The sequence below is a fragment of the Rhinolophus hipposideros genome (genome assembly GCF_964194185.1).
Source record: "Rhinolophus hipposideros genome assembly, chromosome: 21".
Lineage (NCBI taxonomy): Eukaryota > Metazoa > Chordata > Mammalia > Chiroptera > Rhinolophidae > Rhinolophus > Rhinolophus hipposideros.
The window spans coordinates 17,871,469-17,889,995 of record NC_138067.1 but is presented as its reverse complement, the minus strand read 5'-3'; the positions used below and the strand labels follow the sequence as shown (position 1 = coordinate 17,889,995).

The following is an 18,527-nucleotide window of genomic DNA, read 5'->3' as shown; positions in this document are numbered from 1 at the left end:
CTCTCTGGCCAGCACCTATATTCTCCGCATGGCCCAGTCTCTTTAGGCTCAGAGCATGGGAGCACTCCCCATCCTCCCAGACACTCCTAACTGAGCTCAGTCCCCCAAATGGTGGGAAAGGCCTGCTTTCTAGATCTCTCATCCAGAAGACACCAGGTGACAACTCACTACCTGGCCATGTAGCCCAGCAAACCCTCCTGATGAATTTGAATTGAAATCATGTTCCCAGAATGGCCACCACAGCAAGGCAAAACTGAGTGACCTCTCTCCTGACACAACACCTACACAAGGCTCACATTGGCACAACCCATATTTCCCAAAAGCTCTTGTGTTTTAACAGTCTTTCCTGGAGAGCCCTTGTCCCTGCTGGCATATGGGGAAACGAGGGCACGAACAAGCAGAGCACTGAAGCCAGCTGCCGAGTCTGATGGAGAAGGACGCAGGGTTCTGTAATCCAAGACCTAGCTCAGTGCCCCAGAAACACCGGGTGTTTAATAAGTGCCACTCACACATGGACATCTAAGCAGCACGGGGTAGGAGGCATCAGGGCCCTGACCCTGAGACCACCCACCTCCTACTAAAAACTCAGGCCCCTGCTCACATTATTTCTTGGGTACCTACTATGCACTGGCACTGAGGATTCAGTGGTAAACAAAATGGATAAGGCCCCTGGCCCCACAGTTTTCATAGTCTCAGCCCCGCAACATTAGCCCTGAGAGGTCATGAGGCAAGAACAGGGCTGGCTAGAGTGGGTGCCAAAAGCAGCCCAGCTAGAACTCCATAAAGCAGTCGATACCCCGGCCAAAAGCAAACAGGGGTGTGTGGTGTGTGGTGTGTGGTGTGGTGTGGGGTGTGTGTGTGTGTGTGTGTGTGTGTGTGTGTGTATGTGTGTGCGTACATCCTGGCCAGGTTCAGTAAAAGGAGCAGTTAACCTTCTCTGTTCATCATCCAAAATCTGGAGTGGAGCTGGGATGAGACACGAGGCACATATAACAATCCAAGATCCCGGGATCTCAAACATCAAAGAGTTTATTCAGTTTCAGAAACATATAATCATCTCCTGAGAAGAATGTGGCTCCAAGTCTCCTAATAAACGGGAATGACGCTGAGATGCCAAAACCCAGCAGTCCTACGTCTACAACCACCTGCAGCTGAGTGGCCCATACTGACCAGGGCAAAAGCAGCAAGAAGCTCAGCACTGAGCCAGGTTCTGACTCAGTTTGCTGTAGGATCCTGGGCAGATCACTTCTCTCCTGGCCTCAGGTTCCTGATCTGTAAAACACTCCCTGCCCTGTGTCAGGCTGCATGGGGAGCCTCACCTGCTGAGCACAGCTGACTCTACCTAGACCTACCTCTGCGTAAAGACTTGTCTGGGCCATTTATTTTCCCCTGTCAGAGAAACTGAACTTCCTCTAAACCTCTGTAGCTCGTGGACCACTCAGCCAGCACAAAGCACCTAAGGGCCTGCCTCTGAAAGCAACCGATTCTCTCCGTGTGGCCTTGAGTGACAAAGGAAGCGGAAAGGAGAACAGAGAAAGCAGAACCAGACCAGAGGCATGCATGTCCTCAGAGGGCACTCAGCTTCCTCCCCCAGACCACAGGGCTCAGCACCACCGGCCTCACTGCTGTCCTTGAGAGGGGCAGAGTGATTCGAGCTGGACAGCTTCTGTGGCTTCTCCACTTTGCGGCCTTGGCTAAGTGACTGTCCTGTGCCTCAGTTTCCCCAACTGTCAAGTGGCTCCGGTGAGGGTTAAATAAGGATATGTTAACTAAATAAGTATCACATAATAAACACCTCAGAAATGTAACTTCCCTCCTTACTTTCCTTCTAACCATGCCATCACCTCAACTCCAAGAAGCTGCTCAGTTGTTCTCAGTTTATCGTAAGACAATTTGGAGTCTGACCCCCAGGCTTTGGATAAAATGATTAATGACCAACTGTAAAAATGTATAGCTACATTATGAGTAAACAAAAATGTGGATATTCACTATTGCTTCCTTTACAATCTGTTATTTTTTTCTAGCAAATCCTACCACTAACAGAACCCAGTATTTTGGAACGTTTCAGTGGATAGGAATATCAAAAAATTATGTCAGCCCAAATAATTTTAAAGAAGAAGAAGGAAAAACAAAACTGAAACCAAGCTTATTTTTGGAAATGACTTTTGGGGCGGGGGGCAGATATTTATTTTAAAACACAAGAATATTAACATAAAAACAGGATTTCCCCTACAAAATCTTTAGCTACTAATTCTTGGGAAATTCCAGAACTCTTCAAATTTTCCATTCTGATCCAAATCCAATTTCAGTTCACTTTGAGAGTGCTTTCTACTCACATTGAACAGAGTATGAAATTAATTTTTCTATTCTCAGTATTTGTTGAGAAAATATTCTTATAATTCTTAAAACAAATTCAAACTTGTTCAGATGATTTCTTATCATGCCTTATCAATATTTTGGTTGGAGTATAGTTGTGTTAGTCAAATCACCACTTTTAGTGGTGATTATCACATTGATTTTGTATTTCACTAGATTAGACTAAAAAAAAACACACGTTGGGTTTGCCTAAAAGAGCTACAGCTGGCTTAGTCTCCACAGGGAGTTTCTATACTTTTCCACTGAACAGTTTTAAACATTATCTGGTACCTGAAGCTTTAGTGACATGACTATAACTGTAGCGAACAAAAAATACTGGTACACTACAAAAACAGAGAAACAAGAATTAGATTAAGTGGCTGAAGCCATTGAGGGACAAAAGGAGGAGCGCAAACTCCAAACAGACACAGATTTGACAATCCAGGGATCTTTTCGCAGAAACCATGACATCTGTGCCAATAACACTCCACACACTCACACTGGGTCCTCCGCTAACCCAGAGTGTGGCAGGCGACGGGCTCATGGGCCCCTGGGTCTGAGGGCTGTGGCATGCAGGCTGGCTTCATGGTGAGGGCCCTGCACAGCTGCACTGGGCCCTGCACTCTGGATTTAATGCTCTATGGTCGCCATCTCAAAATCCTTAATAATTCTCCCTTTGACTTTGTGTTTTGTGAGTCTGATGGGACAACAGAGCATGCACCAAAAGTTGGGCGCCTCGATTCACTAGTGGTCATGCCTCCCTGGGACAGGCTCTCTGCTGCCTACCTACCACCTCTACCCAGTAGTTGTACCTGCCTTAGCAAGGGTCTGGGCACAGGCGCAGTGAAGGTCAAGGTTGGGTGGGTGTGCCATGTTGTGACCCCAGGGCCCCCGGCACTGTGAGGGGCTGCATCTGAGCTGTGAGTAACCCTTGGACAGGAAGAAGTATATTATAGATATTAAATAACAAATTTAAAATATTGTTATAGGTTGAGAGAGAAACTTCTGAAAAAAGGAAAAAGTTTGTCCCTGCTTTTTGCACAAGGGGCCCCACTTCCCACAATGATGTAGCTGGCCCCGGCAGCAGTCACTCAGAGAAGAAAGTTCCAATCCTGGAAAAGGGGAAAATAGCCTCACTATGGAGATGGAGACTTCCCCCAGCAGGGCTTAAGCAAGAGGACTGCCAAACAGCATGAGGGCCCACGTGAGGCTGGGACAGACCCTGGGGTCTCCTACAGTAGCCTCACAGCCACGTGGAGTGTTCCAGCAGCAGGGAACCGCCTGGGAGCAAAGCAAAGGATGTGGCTGGTTGGATTGAGACAGGTGGGGCTTTCGTCTTTACCTATGGTTTAAAATGCTGAGATCGGTGATGCATGCTGATGGGAGTGTACCTGGGTACAACTTTTCACATTCACTAGTAAAGGTCAAACTGCACACACAACCTAGAGAAATTCTGCATGAATTCACAAGGAGACAAGTATGAGAGCGTCACAGCAGCATTGTGGGAAATATCAAAAAACTGGGAACAATCTTAATGTTCATCAAGAGAGTGGACATGGTAGTATATCTATGCAGTAGAATACTATACAGCAACGAAGACAAATGAATTAGAATTACATGGGTCAGCATGGAAGACTCTGGAATGTAACATGGAGCAGCCCTGTGGCCACATGGCCTTCCTAACCCACAGTTCTATGTCCCGCAAGTTGGCTGAGTCCTTGAACAAGGAAGGGGATGGCCTCCTGTGGGAGAACATGAGTTACATTCAAGACTTACATGCATCCAATCCACCAAAGGCCCAATGCCCACATTTCCATCATTAGAATTTTACTCCTCTGGGTCAAGGATATGTGCTGTGTTGAAAATGAAAGAGATCCAATGCTTTCCAGGTCTACAGCTCTCCTCTGCTCAGCTACTGGTCACGGTCCAAAGCCCTTCTCACTGAAAAGCGCACAGAAGGAAGCCAAGGCAGGAAGGCTGAGCAGCAGAGTCCAGGACAAAATCTGGGGGCATACCAGTATTTAAGAACTGGTCAGACAAAAAGAGGTCAGAGGAGGCAGCTGAAAAGCATCAGGAGACAAGAAATGCCAACAAAATCACAAGAGTTTCAAGGAGGAGTTACAGAAACTGTTACAGAAACTGATCATATATCACAAAGATAGGTGAGTTCAGGTGAAAAGATGTCACTTAATAGTTTGACAATTAAAAAGCCACTAGTGACGTTAGCAAGGGCAGTTTATGTGGAATGATAGGGGTGGAATTCAGACTTGGTGGGGATTAAAAGAAGCTGAGGAAATGGAGACACAAAATGTGGGCTAATTTCAAGAAGTTTGTTTAGAAAGGGCAGAATGGGAGCTGCCAGGGAAGAGAAAATGAAGGCAAGGTTTTCTAGAATAGGAAAGCACCATACTTGCAGGGTGTAGGAACCAGACACAGGGAAGGATTAGAGGATCAAAGAAAGAGGGTGATTTATTGAACTGGGTCCTGGAAGAGGTGAGAGAAGGTAGGAGGGAGATCCTAGGAGGAAGGCTGGTCTTAGAAATGCCACGTGGATCCTGTTAGAAGCAAGGAAGAGAGGAGCTGAGAACCTGACATGCTTCAGTCTCCTAGGGCGGCAGAAGCTAAGGTCATTGCCGACAGAGATAGTGGAAGATGGATAATTTGAGGAGAGTTGGACAAGCAGGAAACAGCCACCTGGGGAATGGGAGCAGTGTCTGGCCAGGTGGGAATGAAAGGACTGCCAAATTGCTGGCTGAGCTGGAAACTACAGCTCTGTGGTGGTGCTAATTTTCTTTTGTCCCAGTGGATCTTAACAGCTCTGAAGCCCCACAGACCAGAGGAAAGGCTAGATTATTCCAGGCTGGGGTAGACAGAGAGGGTACAGCTGGATATGGGGCTTCAGGCTACAAAGCAGGCTGCTGGTTAGACGGCAGCAGCTCTGGGAACAAAAGAGACTTCTTCCACTACTCTTTTTTTTATAAGAGATAATAGTCTGTTGTAACTTAAAAGATATTAAATTAAAAAGCCACTTGAACGACTGGAGTTGATATTTTCAACATTGAAGTAGCAATCCGCACCTCTACCTTGCTTCTGGGTCACTGACCAAGGTCAAGTACCTTCTGTGGGCACATGACCTTGCCAGCCTAGGTCCCTCAGCCTCATGTCCCCCCCACAAACTCAAAGGTAACAACAGGATAATATTCTTGTTTTTACTTCTCTCTCCCAGGCATATGACTGGTGCCACAGGTGCTTAAAAATAGCAGTTGACAAGTTTCCAAAATGCAGTATCGTGGTCAGTCTGATGACTATTATTGAAAAGATGGCTGGGTTGAAAACTCTTTGGTCCAGTCGTTGCTTTTTGGAAAGAGACCATGCTGCCCAACCCTGCAGCCGTTTATAGCCCTCTTACACATCGTTAGGAAGTGGTCAGTTTCTCAGAATTTAGACGTGGGGTCTACATTTTTTGTGTGTGTGGGGTCTACATTTTTGTGCTTTATAATTTTTAACTAATTTCCAGCCAATGATAGCTGCCATTCACTGTTTATATTCGTAATAAGTCAGAATTACCTAAACACCCAACCATAGGATTTCTTGATAGTTCTCTTTTTTTCTTATTAGAAAAACAATGCATGTTCATGACAGAAAAACTAAAACTGCAGATAGGTCAAAGGAGAACTGACGATGTGTGTACTCCCTGACAGCCACCACTGCTAGGTAACGCCCACGACCATGTCTTCTAGCTCCTTCTCTAAGCCTACATACGGTGGATTCACACCATATCTACTTTTACCAACTACTTACAATGTCCTTAAGGAATTCAGCTTTATCCCTTATCTACTTCATACACACCCGCCAGCCCTGTGCCCCAGGGAAGGAGTTTTGGAAGCAAGACTTGCCGGTGCTGTGAGGCTAACCTATGGAGGACGAGAAAGACCAGGCGCTCCCCTCAGAAGGCGAAATGGCCACATCTGCTTCAGGGACTATAATGCTGTCACTGAATAATTATGTTAACAACCACGCCCAGACATCTGTGAATAATGTGGAACCTCGTACTATGTCCTTTTGAAGAGCGCCGCAAAGCCATGGTGGGTCCCTCCACTGGGGACACTCAGCTCATAGCTGAATAGAGCCAGTAAAGCTTGAGCCATAACAGACTAGGAACAAAGTCCAAAAGATTAAATAAGCCTAAAATGCCAAAAAAAACATCCTGAATGGTTGTGACCCTGAAAAAACACAGCAAGCGGGACCTTTTCCTCACGGAACATCCCTGTGCGTGAGGGACGGGCCACGGAACACTTGGGCCGTTCAGGAACGAGGGCATGTGCTCCAGACCACCAGAGGTGCTGCCTTTCTCTGCCACAGTCAAGTCCTGTGACCCTGCAATTTCAGCCTTCAGTACAGGGAGAAAAAACATGAGGAGTTTCTTTCATGCCCCCCAAGACACAGCAGTGAGCTGCATTCCCCATGTAGTCTCCAAGAAACTGATGGGTAAACTGGCCTCAGGAGGCCCCAGGTGTATGGAGAAAACAGAAGCCCATGCAGATCAGGATTTCCATCTTGGTTCTGCCCCATTCCAGACCTTGAGAAAGTTACCTAATTTCTGTAATTCTCCAATTACTGGCCTATAAAATCGGGATCTTTGTAGGGTTATGAGGATTAAACTGAGGCTACGTAGGTAAAACACCTGGCACCTTACCTGGAATATAGGTGGTGCCCAGAGAGCATTAATTTCTTTACCTCCCAGCCCAGTGGTCCCATCGTGCCCTTTCAGACCTTCCACAAGCTGAACAAGAGCATCCTGAAGACTGGGGCAAACAACATTCATTCATCCAACGAACATTTGCAAACAGTTCCTATACACCTAGCACCCTGGAACGTCAACCTAAAGGTTTTTAGAGACATTATTTTAATAGTAAGACAAATATTATGGAGAAGAATACAAAATTTGCATGAACTTTAAAGAAAACTATGAGTCTTTTGCCCATGACCCAGACTTCCCAGGGATCCCATACAGGGCAGCTTGAAGATGCTAAGCTGCCCAAGGACATGACCTCAAGTCCAATTCGCACCTTTTCCTGCAGAGAGTCAAGAACCAGAAGTGACATGGTCCCTCCCTAGGAAATCAGGGTGGAAGAGGACTGGTCCAGGACAAACCAGCCAATTACACAGTGAGCACGAGGGCTGTCCCCAGAGCACCGCTTGCACATTCTGTCCTGCTGACTTGTTAGTCATCCTGGGAGAGACCCTTCCAAGATGATCTCACCTTCATTTCTCAGGAAAAGACACTCCTATTTCTAGGAAATTTTTTGCAAGTCAAATCTAGGATGGTTAGCCAGGTCAAAGTTGTTTTCCTTACTCACTGCCCATTCTAGCCTCCTGCCATTTCTGGAGTCATTCTCCAAGGTCAGATTCTGAGATGTGAACTGGAGGTGACCACACCCATTTACCTTTGCTTCCTGTGCCTTACCGGACTCAGACCTGTGGGCTCCTCTTAGCACAGGCTGACCTGGGCTGGAAACGAGATCTCCCATATTCACTTTATCATCAGAAAAAAATGTAGCTCCTTCCCTGAAATGACCACGTTAGCTAATTTCAGCATTTGATATAAACAGAACAATGGTAGTGGTGACCATCTCTGAGTGGTGGGAATATAAGTGGTTTCTGCTTTCATCATTGTGCTTATCCGTATTTTCAACAATAAGCATGTATTGCGTATAGAACATGAAAAAAAGTGTAAAGACTAACATTCCTCTCATTTAGCTGTTTCCTGACGATTTTACATTTTGAACTAAAGCTCAGAATTCAAAGCAGAAAGTCACAGAATGTTTTTCCATAGAAGACTAGAAATCCAATAATTCCTTTATCAAGCTGAACCAAATCCCAGTTTATACTTAGGTTTACAAGATCAAATGAAATTGCTTTTGAGGCATAGTTACTTGTCCAATGTACTTGGCATATGGTAAGGTTATCTTTTAATAAATCAAGATCACAATAAAACTAGAAAAACTGGTGGTGGGGTAATAGAAAACAAAGTTCAAAGCCATGACTTTGGAAGATCACATTATTCTCCAAAACACCTTAGTAACCCGAGGAAGTGACACCAGATGTGAAACTGTACTAGTAATTCATTCAACAGATATTTGAATATTTACTGTTCCAGGCACCATTCTAAGCACTGGAATACAACAGTAAATGAAACTAGCAGAAGTTCCTGCCCTCATGAAGCCTGTATTCCAGTTGGGGAGACAGAATATTCCCATGCAGCAATATAATCCTTAGCATAATATTAATACTGTTTCCACTGTTTTGACTGCTTCCCTGTCATTTTTCTTAGAGAAGGAGAACTTTCTACCAAATCCCTTCTAAAGCTAATGACCAGGTCGACTATTTCTTATCATAACCCTACCAGGAGTGGGACAGCCTGGAAGCCAGTCACTTTGGAGAAGGTACTTAGAGAACTGGAGGGCTGACCCGCGGTGACCTTCCTAAGGTGATGATCCTACGGACGTAGCTGGTGCCAAACAGTTCAGATGTTGCGTGGGGAAGAAGCTGAAGAAGCATGAATGGAGTAGAGAACTGAGCTGGAAGACTGGGAGATCAGGAACTGCCACGGTGGGCCGTGGGGATAAGCAGAAACAGCAATGCGACTGACTTAGGGAGGCAGAGATTTTAGCTCCACGTGAGGGAAAACGTTTCAACAGCCAGTGCTGCTCCACAGTGGAATGGGCTGAGGGAAAAACAGTTCTCAGGCTCTGGGTGTGGACGCCATTTACTGGCTGTGTGACCTTGGCTAGTCCCGTAACCTCTATGAGCCTCAGTTCCCCTGCCTGTAAAATGGGAATTATAATGGCACCTAGTTCATGGGATTGTGGTGAATATTAAATAAGAGAAAGCATATGAAGTGTCAAGGTACTACCTGACACAGAGTAACTTAGCCATTGAAAGGCTACTTAGATCAGATGATAAAGTTTAAGAACTTATAATCTATGCTTTTTTTATAGTGGATTTGATTTCATATCAAAACAGTTACATTTGGCAAGAGGATTAAAACTGGTAGCTGTGATCTTACCATCCCCCAAACCCACGGCTATGACAAGGCAAGGACCTGTAGTTCCGTGTGAAGAACCGTCTGAACGATGTTACCACAGTTCTGACAGGACCGTGGTCCAGGCCCCATACATGCCCCTGGTGATGTGCACATATTGCGGTCCTGGTCCTCCGGGAGGTGCACAAGGACACTGGGCAAAGGCAGGGAGCAGGCCCGCACCAGTGTTCAGTGTACACTTGGATCAGGGGATCTCTAAGGCAGGAGCACCCTTCCCCCATACACACACACAGCAGGGCTACTCTGAGGGCGATCTGGGGTTCAAGATAGGAGGTCCCCCGAGAGGCTGTGCTCAATGTCACTACGCTCTCAAGGGCCCATTACTGACCAGGCAGCAACGCCAGTCTCAGCCCTACTCCGGCACAGCCAGGGCTCATAGGCTCGGAGGGCAGCCTGTGAGACAGGATTCTGGAAAAACAGCCAGGCTGGGCTAGAGAGCCAAGCCATAGCTCAGTGGGACGAAGGGCAGCCTGAAGGTAGCACAGGATGGAATCCCAACCTACTCATAATCCCTCTGGTGGTTCCGGAGGCGGGAGGTGGGGGGCAGTGCATATCCAGACAGGTTTCCTCTTCCACCCCAGTGAGGACACCCCAGGGGCAGCTGCAAAGCCCCAGGTGAACTGCTGTACAGCTTAGCCTCACCTCCTGGCCCTGGCTGTTGGTAATGGTCAAAGGGGAGGGAGGGCAAGTGGCCAATCCATTTGTGTGCCCAGGAGGTCCTCTGGCAGCTGCCATTCCCACACCAACTGCCTAGGGTCAGTGGTCAGCCTTTAACTGTCGAGCCAATGGCCAGTGCACAAGTTCCTGCCATCATACTCTCCCACCAGCCAGCTTTCCAGGCCTGCCTCGATCTGATCTGTCTGAACTCTTAGCATGTACAGAGATCAGGCCTATCTGCCCCTACTCCTCTCACGCCCACGTCTTAAGAATCAAAATCCCAAACAATAATATACGTGTGTTAGCACTTTTCGATTCACTTTTTTATCTTGCATGTATTCCTTAGAATTTTCAGTTGTAAGCAAAAGTAACTAACTGTGGCTGATGTGCACAGCAGAGGACATAAATTGAAAGATAGTGAGTAGCTCATAAAACCTCCAGAAAGGTAGAAAATCAGGCTTTGAAGCACACAGTCAACAACTGTGCCCCAAACCCCAACTCAGCGATGGTCTAAGAAGATATCACTGTGACCACTGAGCCTGGCATGCCATCCCTGCCACCTACACCATGGACACACTCATGGGGGACACTGCCCATAAAACTGCTGTCACTGCAAGCTAAGACTGGCCCTATCAAAGCACTAAAAGGGTTGCAAAGCAGACTCTGCTCCTTTGCTGTCACTGGCTTCCAACTGAAAAATGGTGAGGAGTGGGGTGGCCGATTTGTTAGATTGGTGAGCTCTCACCAACAAGGTTGCCAGTTCAATTCCCACATGGGATGGTGGGCTATGCCCCCTGCAACTAAAAACTGAAATCGGCGACTGGACTTGGAGCTGAGCTGAGCCCTCCACAGCTAAATTAAAGGACAACAACTTGGAGCTGATGGGCCCTGGAGAAACACACTATTCCCCAATATCCCCAATAAAATAAAATAAAAAATGGTGAAGAGTGGCTTGTCTGATTGGAGGAGCCTGAGCCTCAGGCCCATGCCCACACCCCTAGTTGCAAAGGAAGATGGTTCCATCTCATGAGGCATGGAATTCCTCAAGCACAGGAAGGAGGCTCAGCTGGCAGGCAACCAAAATGAGTGACAAATGTCCAACTCTTCATCTCATTTGATCATCATACCAACATGTAAAGTTGTCAGGATGACTCTTTTTATCCCCATCTTAGATAGCAAGAGTGGGACCAGGGCAGTTTCTCCACTAACACATTCAAATAAAATAGAGACAAAAGCAAAGTCTTGCTTTCAGGTTTAAAAATATCAACTGCAGGAATGCGGGATGAGAGGAACTAGGTTTGGCTGCAGGTCCACAGAAAGGTCTTAGAATTTCAGCTGACCTTAAGCTTCATACGATCCCAGCTGAAGAGCCTGCTGACGTGGCCACTGCAGAGACTTGTGTGTGGAATAGTGTCTTCCCAGACTTACCTGGGGTTGGCCATTTCTAGTCCGGCCACATATTTGCAGAGATGGGCAGCCAAAGTGGTGAGGTTCCATAACATCTGGTACGTGGACTCTGCTGCTTCAGAGGGCAGAACTGGGGCCACACGGGAGCCACAGGAACCAGAAGCTAGTTCAACACCTATAGAGCAGAGCAAAACCAAGACAAGCTTCCATGAGGTGGTGAGGTCCCCATTGCCAGAGGTACGCAAGCAGAGGCTAGAAAGCCATCTATCAGAAATCTTCATTGAACTAGATGATGAATGCAGTCCCTTTGAACTCTAAGATGCTCTAAGCCTCCAGTGTGTGCTCAACATGGGGCACGATGTACAAAGTAGGATAATGGCCCTTCAAAAGCCTCTTGGGACCTAGTGAACTAACCGGTGACAAAAGAAGAAAACCAAAAATGTGCACTCCTACTAGACATAAACTATATGTAAAAATAAAAGGAAGGATCATTTTATACTTTACATTAGCCAAAACTGAGAGTAATATCCAATGCTGGAAAGGCTGGGATATTCACGCTGGCAATTGGGTAAAATGGATACCATCCTTTTTGAAATCAATGTAGCAGATGGTATAAAAGAAAACCAGAATCACATTTAATCCTTCAACCCGATACACTGTTCATTTGGGAATTTACCTTAACGAATAATTCGTAAAGAATGATTGCTATAAACTTCGGAGTGTTCATTACATCAATTTTAATAATAAACAGAAAGTCTGAAATAGGGGAGAGGCTACGTATAGTATGGTATCTGACGGGATATTAGGCAATCATTACAGATGCTGTTTATAAAGAATGTCTATTCCCTGAGGGCAAGTCCTGTATCCTGTTTACCACTATAGACCCAGCACTGTCTGAACATAGAAATGCCCCATTAAATATTCATTGAATGAATGAGTGAATGAACAACTGAACAGATAAATTCAATTTCAGCAAAGAAAAATGCTCATTACACGTTAGGGGGGAAAAAAGCAGAACTCAAAATGATATCTAAACTATGATTTCCAGAATGCAAAAGATTATATACACGTGTCCTACATGAGGACTGTAACGTGAACAAATAAAAGATAGATGTCAGCGTCACAGACTAGGGACAATAGTTATTCATATTCATTCAACACGTTTTACTGAGTATTCATTATGTATCAGGTGCTATACCATGCTCTGTGAGTACAGCAGTAAACAAAATAGACAAAGTCCCTACCCTAATGGAGAGTTTATTTTAGTGGGTTACTGGAGGAGTGCAAGTGGGGAGAGACAGACTAAACAGATACATAAGAGAGTGGATAATATGTCAGGTGGTAATAAGTGTTATAGAAAAAAGAAAGTAGGATGGGGGCTAGAGAGGGCAGGAGAGGAAAGGCTGCCATTTTGTATGGAATGTCCATGAGGATACCTAGGGAAAGAGCTTCCAAGCAGAGGGAACAGCAAGAGCAAAGGCCCTGAGGCCAGAGTGTCCTTGCTGCAATCAAGGAACAGCATGGAGGTCAACGTGCTGAAGCAGAGGGGACCTAGGGGATGAGGCAGAGAGGCTACAGGAGAGAGTGTATATGACCCTATAAGCCATCGTAAAGACTTCAGGCTTTGCTCTCAATGAGACAAAGAAGCCACCGGAGAGGTCTGAGCAGAGGTATAAAATAATCTGACGTATGAAAAAGAACCACTCCTTTTATAAGAGTATCTTATGAAAGTTTAAGATGAAAGGAAGAATTTTAAACACGGATAGATTATCATCACATTCATGAATTGATTCACAAAATATTTTCTGAGCAGCCACTGTTTCAAGGGGCTGGAAGAGCAGGGCTATTTCGAGATTACAAAGACTTATCAACTACACAAAAATATTTTTAAATAACAGTGGCCTTTTTCTTAAGACAGGGATTGCTCAAAGCAATTAACTGATTTGACCCGTTTTTGTTTAGAAATTATGGGGATCATTTTCCTCAATTAACATTTAGAGGCACATTTCATATCCTACATCAAGTCCCATCATTATAAACTGAGCTGCAGTTTGGGAAATACTAAAGTTGGCTGTTGATTTGACGTGTCTTAAATATCTCACGTACAACACTTCTGCAGCATCACCCACAAGCCAACATTAATGATAGGAGACGCTTGTGGGAAGTCTATACGTGCTGGCAAGATTACCTGAAAAAATAATGAAATCCTTGTCATCTTTTCCAAGGATGCAGAAAGGAAAATGGCTGCATTTCAAATTCATGGCATTTCAAAGGCATGAATTAAGCTCTAAGCTCTACACTGGAAAAAAAATCAACACAATTTCCTAATTTATGTCCTAAACTGAGAAAACAAATCGTTGCTAAGAAATGAAATTTGCAAAATTCTTAAACACATTTTCTTGTTGATGTGCACATTCTTCAATCTATAAACGATACCAAAATATAAATTGCAAAAATCACTACCCTTGAACTTGGTTGATACAACTGTACCATGAAAGCTGAAATTGTTGTGTTTCTGTTCATTTTATTTCTAGATATTCTGCCTTTTAGGCGTGTATAAAACTAACCATGTGTAGATGATGTTGAGACAATACTTCTGTGAAAATGTATGAGAAAGCTCCTTGGTTCTCTTTCTCCTTAACCTTCATGCCTTGGGTCAGAGGGCTTCTTCTCAACTCCCCTACACCTTGATTTTTGTGACACTCATGTGTCAGAGGGCTCTGCACCCAATCCTTCTTCCTTACCATCATCTGTTAACTTCCTACTCACTGTGCAGTTTGGCACAGGGCTCCTAGGGTTCCTTCTCTCCTTTAAAGCAGCCATCTTTCTGGGAGACTTGCCAATGACCCATCCAACAAATGTGCCTTTTAATCCCATGACCTCCTCTGTCCGCTGCAGCACCCTGCCCGTGCCCCTGACCAGAGCTCCTACACCTCTGACCAGCTCTGCCTGCCCTCCCATCTCTCCTCTCCCACCCGTCACATCTACGCTATCGCTCCACTGAGAACCCCACCCCGCCATCTGTGCGCTCCGCCCTAGCGTCACCTCCTTCCTCTCCTGTACCACACTTCCACCTCTTGTCTGCATCAGCACCTTCCTAGCTTTCTTGTCTCCCTTGCCCAACACAGCCCAGCCTTGGATCCGCCTCACCAGGAGCCTTCTCCATGCCTATCTCAGGTCTGATGAGATACTGAAAAATGCCCACAACCACACAGATTCCCTTGGGAGAATGCCTTAATATATGTGCCCCCACAAATCCATGGCCTCCAACCTCCGCAGGCTCTCACCACTGCCCTTCAGTCTTTGTGGTGTCGCTATTAGCTTTCCCTCCTTTTTTTCCAGCAGCTATCTTGAACATATTCCTCTCTCTCCAAGCTTCCCACCGACCTACCGACCTACTGACCTACCTGCATCTCCAACTCCTCCTTCCTTTCCCCCTCCCCATCTTAGAGGAAAAATGGGCCCTCCTCTTGCCTGAGGCTCACTCTGAACCCCACCACCCCCTCATCCTCTTGCTGGTCTCACTCCATCCTTCAATCCCTCCCTTTCCTGTATCCTCAACTGGCCCTCTACTAACTTTTCCCCATCAGCATTTTTAAATGTCCTTACCTCTCCCAACTTAAAACAAAATTTTCTCTCAACTCTACTACATCCTTTCTGGTTTCTCCCTCCTCCCCTTCAAAACCACTCCCAAGAGTTATCTACATGCACGTCCCATGCACTGAGACTTCTGCCCTTGCTACTCCACCGAACCTACTCTCCAACGTTGTCAATAAAGTCTTTGTGGCAAAATTTGGTGTTCACTTGTTCAGACGTTGGCTTACTTGACCATTCTGCACCATGTCACCTCACTTCCTCCATTTGGCTTCTGTGGCATACCACTCTATGGTTTTCCTCCTATCTCTGACTGTTTTTCTCACCTTTCCTTCGGGCTGGTCTTTCTCTACTTGTCCCATAAATGCTGGTATTTTCCAGGGGAGTTTGGTCTTTTCTCTGACCCTCTCTACTGAAGGATTTCATCCACTCCTATGGCTTCAATTACGATGTATATTTTGAAAACGTGATAACTTAAGACTTTCTCCACATCAGATCGATCAAGGATGACAGGCTCCCAGGCCTGGCCTTTTTTATTTCAATTAGGTTCAGGGTAATAATTCCCCTAGTTACTTCTTCTTTGGCCATGAATCAATTATTCCCATATATTAAGGCATTCTCCCAAGATAAGCTCCAAATCACCTAGTGGACCTCTCAGCTGGCTCTCTCCCACTCACCTCATACTCACCTCTTCATTCTCTCCCTGCCTAAAGCTGCTCCTTTACTATTCCACACCTCAGAGGAAAGCACCACCATCCATCCACCGAGTTTCCTAAAGAGGACACCTGGGCATCATCCTTGACTCAGCACTCCTCCACCCCCTCAGCTCATCACTCACAAAGTCCTCTGAATATTTACCTCCTTAATGCATCTCAGATCCACCCCCTCTTTTCCATCTTCATAGATGTTGTGCTAGATCACTGTAGCAGCTTCTGACCTACATCCCAGCCTCATCTGCTCCTTGTCATTCTCCACACAGGCCCTAGACCTTTTCAAAATGCACATCTCCTTAGAAAACTTCGTAATCTTTAGCATAACATTATATTCCTCAGCCTGGTATACTAGGCTTTTTGGGACCCAGCCTTGGTTAATCACTGTAACCCCATGTACAAGATTCAGCATTCTGGTTAATCCCTTCATTACTTAATCAGAAGACCTATGGAATTTCAGAGACCTCTTCCCTGCTCTAGCAAGATAGGAGGCTACCTCAATGTTCCCCTGGAATCCTTCCCAACTCTAGCTTCTAAGCATCTAGAATTCCATTCTCTTAGGGTTCTCTGCTGTAAAGCACCCCTAAAAGATGAAAACACAAATATATTGACCTCATCATAGGACTTACAAGAGAATGGTAATTTGAACCCAGATTACCAGGACATTACCACCTGCCTGTTTTTTCAGAAAGCAATTTCTGATAAACCAAGATGAAAAATGTGGAAACAGAGTAATATCTGTTAAGTGCTTGATATTTATGAAGTGTTTTACATAAGGCATCGCATTTATCCATTATATTTTCAAATAAACTGCAGATCCAAGAAGGTTGTTTGTGCAAGGCAACTCAAATGGCTTTAAATTCCCCTACCTCTACCTTATTAGCTGCTCCCTAATACCAGCAAATAGCATTGTACATCGGAAGAAACAGGACCAGTCCAGAATCACACATCTAAACAGAGGAAAATGAGAATTAGAACCCAGGTTTCCTGACTCTACTTGGCTGAGCGGATGCTGTTTAGGCCCTGATTTCTGGGAGAATCATGGAACTCTGACCGCTTCCCTAATTGGAAAAGTCTCTGAAAACTAGCATTACTCCTGAAGGACCTCCAGGAGTTTCAGCTGTGGTTCCACATTCTCTGTCTATGCTCTGCTGATGCCCACCCTGTAGCATAGTCCTTCCCCTACCCTCTTTTCCAACAGCCTATGCTCTCAATGCATCCAAAGAATTAAGCACTCTGCTTCAGCACAAATCCCATTCTTTCTTGCCTCTTTACAGGTTTCTCATCTTCAGTAATGAGGCCCCATCTGTTCACCCAGTTGCAATGGTCTTCCCTCCTGGTTCAGCCATTACCAAAGCCCCTTTGCCATGCCTCTTTGAAGTCATTAGTTCTTCCCTAAATGCAACCTGTTGTACTCACTCCTCCATCCTAGGCTTCCCTTCCTGGATGTCATCAACTCAAGGATGATGAGGTTGTTTTTGCTCAGACTGTCTTTTTGGTTTGAATCAGGTTCAGGGTAATTGTTCCCCTGGTTACTTCCTTAGCCATGAATTAATTATTCCCATATATTAAGGCATTCTCCCAAGAATGCTTTAGCTGACTACACCCAAAATGTCTGGATAGGGTGACATGTGAAGCATGTGTGGGATAAATTGGACCATCTGGCCAACACCAGAGCCCTGAGTGGGAAAAGCTTCAGAAAAGATGCCACCTAGCAAGATGGGACATTACCACCAGGGCTCTAGGAGCAGAGGGCCAAAAGAAGGGCAGGAATCTCAAACTGTCTTTATTTCAGGAGCAGAAGATCTTTCCCAGAAAGGGAGTGGGAGGTAGGGCATTTAAGCACTGAAAGGAGAAGGGCCAAAAGCTAGAAATAGAGGAACATGAAGAACTGATGACAGGGGAGAATTTGTAGGACTTCCAAAGAATAACAGGCATAAATCTAGAAATCTCTAGAGTCATAGAATTGGAAGGGCCTTTAAAGCATTCGGGCAAAATTCCAATCCACTGTATGAATGACATAAACATTTCTTTTATGGGGTAGCATACCTCTAGTTGAACACTTCCAGCATTGGGAAACGCCCAACCTTAGGAGGTGTGAGTGAAATTCAATTAAAATTCAATTCAACAAATATCTATTGAGTACGCCCTAGTGTCTGGTGCACCAGACTGTAAGTATGAATAATATAGGCATGGCCCCTGCTCTGTGGATGTTATCATCTAATGTGGAAGATGGATACATAAACACGTAAGTAGAATAGGGGAAGTAGACGGTGCTGCTCAAACAGAAGGTGGGGTACCTAATACAAAACTAGGCACCTAGGAAGGCTTCACGCACGAGGTAGTATCTAGGTTGGGGCTTGAAGAGTGTGAGGAGTTAGCTGAATGAAGGGCAGAGGGACCGACAGGAGTGAGAGAAAACGGGTGCTTAAGCTTCTCAGCTTTCACAGAAGTTGAGTGTTGCAAGAAGAAGGTGGAGTTCAGATCCCGAAGGGCTTCTCAAACGATGTTGAGGAGTGTGGGCTTAATTCCTGGGGCAATGGGAAGCCTGTAAAGGGTTTTAAGCAGGAGAAGCGCCCTCTAGCTACGCTGGGGGAGATGCTACGGTATCCAAGGGTAGCGTGGAGACCAGAACCCGGGGGAAAAACAGGATAGGAAGGCCTTCATGGCCCAAAGGTTATGACCAAAAGTAAAGCGCC

The 18,527-nt window shown here is 45.5% G+C and overlaps 1 long non-coding RNA gene across 1 annotated transcript in view; it reads right to left on the bottom strand.

Moving 5' to 3' along the window:
• Positions 1 to 18,527, bottom strand: part of LOC308489736 — a 54,853-nt gene that overhangs the window by 36,032 nt on the left and 294 nt on the right. The window contains exon 2 of the long non-coding RNA XR_013992139.1: positions 11,546 to 11,699. This is a non-coding gene — a long non-coding RNA (uncharacterized lncRNA). The remainder of the gene's footprint in view (positions 1 to 11,545; positions 11,700 to 18,527) is intronic.